Below are 5,885 nucleotides of genomic sequence, written 5' to 3'. Positions count from 1 at the left end.
TGGATGAACTCTGAATCGCGTTTTCAGAAAACCTTCAGTGATCATGGCCGACCGGTTCAGAAAGGCGACGACGCGTGTGTGCCGCGCGTCGCCGCTCGCCTGAGCACGCTGGCCATGCACCGTGGACGCCCTGGCACGGCCAGCCGCGTCTTGAGCACCCCGCGCGCCTGCTCGACGCACTCAACCGCTCTAGTTCGCCTTTCTTCGCCTCCACCGCGCGTTGCGCCAAGCAAGCAACCATCCGCCATTGCCAGCCACACCTTCGCCTTCGCCTAGCTTCCACACCGTTGCAAAAACACATTGCCCCGTTCACCTAGAGCTTCGCCGTGATTCCCTTTACCATCTCCACCTCACTGTCGAGTCGATCGTGCCTCGGTAAGGGCGTATTCGCCGTTTTCCCCCACTGCAGCCATGGCAGGACCTCGCCGGCATTGTCGCTCCACACGGACAACTGCCACCGTGACCCTCCCATCCCCTCCTCTACCTTACGCTAGATCCTAGGTGCACTGCTGATGCTCGTAGCGCCTTCCGTTCTGGACGTAGCGCCGTAGCCTCGCCGGAGCCGGCCGTGCCGTGGCCGAGCGCCGCCGTGGCCATTGCCACCCCCGCTAGCGGTGTCAGTAGCTGCAATAGAAGGTTCCCCTAGGTCCGCTTAGGTGAGGCGAACATGTTGGCACCTTTGCCTTCGCCGGAGAAGCCACCGGCGGCGAACTGCGCCACCGGCCGTTCCTTCTCCCCTGCCCTATCTCGCTGACGCGCGGGTCCCTCTTGTCAGCGCCGCGGCTGAAGCGGGAGCCCAGCGTGGGCCGCGCTGTTGTCTGGGCCACGCCAGCGCGTGTTCTTGGACCGCCATTTCCTCGGGCCGGCCCAACATCAGTGAAATGGTTTCCTTAATTGTTTTGTTTAACTGTTTTTCACAGTTTGGTGTATAGATTCAAAAATATGTAACTCAAGTTTGGTAGATCCAAAGGATATGGTTCCAATTTTGTGAAGTTCCTAGTCATGTCTAGTATTTAACAAAAATATTATATGAGCACATGTTTTAGAAATTTTTGATGAATTAAATAGGACTTTGAAATGTGTTTTTGGATACATGCAAACTTGTTTGAATTTTATCTTGAGTTTCTGTGATCCAAAAATTGTGAAATTTTGTGGGTAAGCTAGTATTGCTTAGTAGAAGCTCTGGTTAAAATTTGAGAGACATTGCATGTGTAGTTTTTGAGTTATAGATTTTTCCTTTTATCATTGGTAGATACTTGTGTGAATTTTTGTAAATTATCTATGAATCCTATGGCCATGAAACTTGGTAGGTAGTATCTTGGTACCTTATAGATGCCAGGAAAAATATGAAATTTGTTGCTTGACACTTTTCACTAAGGTTTCCTAATTATGCCATTTTAAGTCATTCTGCCTTACCATTTTTGTGTAGGTTGTTATACTTACTCAAATGGTGTGAAATTTTTATGGTAGTCTACTTAGAGCATGTAGTGTCTACTGTAATTTTTGTAGAATTAATGGTGTAGTTTTCATATATGTTTACTATTTCCACTAATTAATTAAATAAATTAAGAAAGGTATTAAAAGAAATGTTTTGGGGATGAACACCCTACTTTCTGGTGTGCTTGTGATATGTGTGATATGTCAGTAAAGTTGGTTTTGTCCAATTAAGTGTTTATATCATAAGTTAATAATTATTTGTTGCATCATGTCCCTCTGGACAGATCTGGGGACTTTGGAAAGTTCCCCATGATAATTTGGTTTTATGTGATTGTGATAAATACAAAAGCTGTAGATAACTTATGTATCTAGCTCCTGTCAAAATTTGAGGGCATTTGGCCCAGTTGTTTAGAAACTACAGCTGTTTAAAGTTAGGTTTCAGTCTTTGCTTGTTCTCTGCCTTGTGAGGACAGAGTTCTATTGATTTATGAGTTCGACCTGGTAAAGGTTAGAATCATGCTTTGAGGTCTAAAAATGTTTTGTAGACAATTTTATAAGCTTTCTAGGTTGTCTTGTTGCATATCAATTGGATTTATAAATCTCCAGTTATGGCTAGTTTACTGTACCGATATATAGTCTCCATTTGGTTGTAATACAAATGCTTGAGTGTATGCTTGTGCAATGTTCTCATTGATTGTTTTAGGGGTTAGCCTAACTTGAGAATATGCTTAGGTGCAGGTGCTAGGTCATTAACGGAAGATGAGCAATTATACCTTAGGTTATATAAACGTGGTAAGTGAAAGTGATTTGAATAGGGCTTAAGTTGGAATATGCAAACTACAGCGAACATGTGCATTCCCCGAGCATCCCCGACATTCGTACATGTGCATCTATGATATTTATCTTGCGCATTCATGCAATAGGTGTGCCGGAGGGAGTGACGTTGCTAGAGTTCGAGGGAGCCAACTAGGAGGAGGAACTCGAGGTGCAGGAAGCCGACGAAGCAGTCGCCGCGGAGGAATTGCCCGAGTGCCCTGACCATCAGTCTTCCTCGTTCCTGAAAGGCAAGCCCCGGAGCATATTAAGCCTCCTATGTTTTCACAAATACATTGAGTATCTTTTATTGTTGATGATGCATTAAGTATAGGAATTGGTTGAAACCAATTGCTGCATTATATATCCTTCCTTGTCCAGATGTCGCACTGGAATCCTATTTAAGTTCAGGAACGGGTTAAATGCTTAGCCATGCTTAGTGCGGTAGAAGTCAGGTGATTTCCTGTCACCTGTGAGCTTTAGGATGAGGTGGATCACGGTTGGCTATATTTGCTATCGTGGAAAAGAACCATGTGAATAATGAATTAAGACCGGGCGGGGTCTTGTGTAGGTTTTGAACATAGTGACTCCGTCTGAGTCGTTTAAGGACCGATACGCTGTACATCCTCATGTCATATTGAACATAGCCTAACACTTAGCTGGCCGGATAAGTCGTTCCGACCGTGAAGCCTAGTAGCTCGATTCAGGCCGGGAACACGAGCAGTGGCGGCACTCTGGAGGTAGTATGGATGTGCGGAGAGCCATTGGCATAAGTCCAAGGCGGGTTAGAGTCTCGAACAACCTTGGCAGAGTGGTTCTCTGAGAATGCCAATCTGTTCGGACCCGCGACTCCTGAATTGTACCAAAGGTGACTTGTTGCGACCCTGACGGGGGAAGCAGGGTTTGTGTTTAGGAATACCCCTCTAGCTAGATAGGAATCGATTCAAATCGCCGTCTCTCCTGGATAGTGAGAACTTGACTGAGCAGCGGCAACGTAGATTCAATTAACTTAACAATATGGTTAAATGGATGATGATAAGGTTGCCACAATGAATACCTGATATGGTTATTAATGTTTGCACCCTAATAAAATGATTGCTTAGTACAGGTGCTAATATAGATGACAGGTTAATGGCTAAAAAGTTACTGCTAGTTCAGGTTAAGAGTTGATCATTATTACTTATGCTTTTCTGCAAAAAGAAAGTGTCAGCCAGCTCCACTACATTAAGCTATGCATAATCTTTGGTGTCATTTGTTTGGTTTTCGATGGGTAAGTCTAGCTGAGTACATTCCCGTACTCAGGGTTTATTCCCTCTTGTTGCAGATGACCTCCTATATCAGGGATTCTGCAAGTATTGTCTCCACCCGGCGGGTGATGAGGACTAGATCATGGGCATGATCTCCTTTCTCTTATCTGAATGCTTTTGCGGTCCGTGATCAGCAAACCAGTATGTGTATTTGAACTCGGTGTGTGAGTTAAACTATTTGCTTCCGCATGTTTACAAGACTTGTTTTGTAATAACAATGACTCTGTGATGATGTAACCTATTTGCGAACGTATGCGAAATGTTGTAACGTACGATATGTTATGTTGAATTACTGTGATCTTGGTTGCATGCAAGTTGGTTTGAAATCCTTCGAGATTTCGGTTGACTACCGGGTTTATATGGGCTCAAGTTCGAGAATTTGATCGTTTCGGCGATTGTTTTTGTACTTGTGCTCTTATAAATTGGTCGGTTCCGTGACACTCTCGGCCTGCTGCGCCGCCGCATGCTCGAGCAGTGTGCGAATCTCGTGGTAGGCCCAACGATCCTTGGGCGTCGCGAGCCCTAGAAGTCGATGGAGCGATGTTCTAGGAGGGCTTCATTGTCCGCGATGATCCTCTGGTTTACATCACGGGCCATGGCACGCGTGCCCATCGTCTCCATGGCACTCGATCTCTCGATCAAGCTCTGCATGTTCCTGCTCGAGCTAGAGTCATGCTTCCTCGAGCTCTAGGTGTCAGGCCTTCAGCTGCTCCACCCGCAAGCAGGGTGGGGGCCCTGTCTCCCCCTCGACCTCGTATGAGGTCGTTCGTCAAGGTAGCCTCCTCTTTGTGGATGCTTTCAATGTGTCCCTCTAGGGTACCTACCATAAAACACTCATGAGAGGGGTGGTGACTCCCCCTGCTGGAGTCAGAGCCGGAGGGCAACTCCGATTCTCCTGTGAGGAGGTCATGGAAAGACTTCGTGACATATTTGGTCATCCCCACGAACTCGTCGTTCATGGGGGATGGAGGAGTGCGTTGCGCCATAGGGTGGCCATCGGTCTCTATGGCGTTGCGATGAGGTATTCTAGAGAGAGCGGCTCCCCTCCGGCGAGCTAGCCATGACATTGGCGAATGAGAAGGTGAGGTGGCGTAGGTCCTCCCAGGACGGCCAGGGTCCTAGGAAGACGTCGAGCTGGCGCTCTAACCTCCCATAGTCGAAGTCGAGGAGCTAGTCGCCTCTAGGGATGCAGGCCTCCGGTGCGTGCAGCTGCAGCTCCTCAAGCGCCTCGATAATCGCATCAAGGCCGGTGGAGTGGAGGTGTCGGACGGCGACAGGAGCCATCGCCAACTCTCCCTCCATCGTGACGATGAAGTCCAGGTCCCCGAAGCGCACATGCGCGCCTAGGACACAGCTGAGGTTGTGGCTAGCCATCCGAGGCCTGGTGTGGACGTCGAGACGCGCAAAAGGCCCCTACCTAGTGCCAACTGTCAGTGTTTCGAATTGCCACCAAGTAAATTTCTAATATTGCGTGTCTGACTCGGATGGTGTGCTATGATGACACGAGGTTTATACTGATTTGAGCAGAATATCCCTACGTCCAGTTTGTTGCCGCTGCTCATGTTACTAGCACTAAAAGTTCATAGTAGGGGTTACAAACGGTCGAGAGAGGGACGAGTCCTAAGTCTCTGGTGGAAGGAATGAATGGGTGCCAAGAGCACGATCGTTGCTTGGTTGCGTGTTCAGGGTTTGATGGATCGATCGGATTCAAGTCCGATGGTTCGATGCGATGTGTTTGATTCGATCATTGGCCCGATGCCCCTTGTGGGATGCCCTGTTTTCTCTTTTATAGGCCAAGGGAAAGCACGGGTTACAGTCGAGGGAAAAGGGGAGAACAAGAACGAGAAGAAGTCTTCTAGGATCGTCAGGTCCTTCTTTTCCTTCACGCGGGTCTCACCAACCCTGTAGACGTCAACAGGGATAGCTCCATGTCACGGCCCTGTCAGTCACTGGCGCCATGCGCAGGTGTCATCTCCCGATCGTGGTGTTCCACTCCGTCCTGGCGGACGTCATGGTGAACTGACATGCCTGTCAATGCCCATACGAGGGTTAGGCAGAACAACACTGGTACGTCCGACACTGTTCCTGATGTAAATCCCCAGGTATGGCCCGTCATGGCCACGGGTTATATCGGGGTGTGTCAGTCACCTCCCTGGTGTCAGAGCTTTGACCTAGGCCCATACGCTTAGATCTGGAGTGGTTGGCGGCAGTATGGGTCTCTGTCGAACAAGACGGAGTCCCTGGCCTCGGGGTCGGGCAAGGCGGAGCTCCTCCCCAGAGGCCAGGTGAGGCGGAGTGCAAACCCAAGGCTCAAGCGAGGCAGAGTCC

The sequence above is a fragment of the Miscanthus floridulus genome, chromosome 7 (assembly GCF_019320115.1).
Source record: "Miscanthus floridulus cultivar M001 chromosome 7, ASM1932011v1, whole genome shotgun sequence".
Taxonomy (NCBI): Eukaryota; Viridiplantae; Streptophyta; class Magnoliopsida; order Poales; family Poaceae; genus Miscanthus; species Miscanthus floridulus.
The sequence above is the reverse complement of the archived record's forward strand: the minus strand, read 5'-3'. Positions refer to the sequence as shown.